The sequence below is a fragment of the Mastomys coucha genome, chromosome X (genome assembly GCF_008632895.1).
Source record: "Mastomys coucha isolate ucsf_1 chromosome X, UCSF_Mcou_1, whole genome shotgun sequence".
Lineage (NCBI taxonomy): Eukaryota > Metazoa > Chordata > Mammalia > Rodentia > Muridae > Mastomys > Mastomys coucha.
Genome location: NC_045030.1, coordinates 46,638,693 through 46,639,653, shown reverse-complemented (window position 1 = coordinate 46,639,653; position 961 = coordinate 46,638,693).

Genomic DNA, 961 nt, shown 5'->3' with positions numbered 1-961 from the left:
GTGGCGGGGAGGGCTTCACCAAGGATTTTAATGAAACAGCTCTCTTAGACAGTATTAGCTTGTGCACATACACTTTATTTGGGGTGACCAAGGGCTACATATAAACCTTGGAGAATGGAAAGCAGTTTTCAGGGTAAATGAAATCATTGGCTTGAGTTTAATGTACTGTGAATGCTTCATTTGTATGGAGAGGCATTCCAGGAATCCCAAGTACTTGCTGGGTGGGTTCTTATCAGGAAAGAGGAAGTTGAACTTGTAAGTTTGCCAAGGACTATGTGACATTCCTCAGGTAGATTAGGGGCCCAGCTCCCCAGATTAGGCCTAGAAGAGGAATCCCCACTAAGAAAAAGGAGTCCTCCATTTTACACCAAGCTCAGAGGAGCTATCTGGATATGGTAGACTGCTTCCTTATGTAGAGATGTGCAGCACAGCACCACAGTTGAATTTTTGTTTCTTGTAAGATAAGGTCTCATATAGTCCAGGGTGACATCTAATTTGAATAACCTAGAATGAACCTGATCTCCTGATCCTGCTGCCTCTATCTCCTAAGGACTGGGATTACAAGCATGCACCACTACACCCAGCTTCCAGTAAGTGCTCTTGACCACTGAACCATCTCCTCAGTCTTGGCTCTTGCTTTTTGGTTATCAAAAAAGATTTATATACATGAATGTCCGTATGCCTGAATGTACGTCTGTGGGCCACATGCATGTCTGTGAGCTGTGGAGAGCAAAAGTGGGTCTTGGATCTCCTCAACTGAAGTTCCACATGGTATGTATGTGTGCTGGAAATGGAACCTGAGTCCTCCTTAACCACTGAGCCATCGCTGCACATTCCATCTTTATTTCTATTTTTATAGACATAATACATTAAGAGATCTGTTCAGCCGGGTGGTGGTGGTGCACGCCATTAATCCCAGCACTTGGGAGGCAGAGGCAGGTGGATTTCTGAGTTCGAGGCC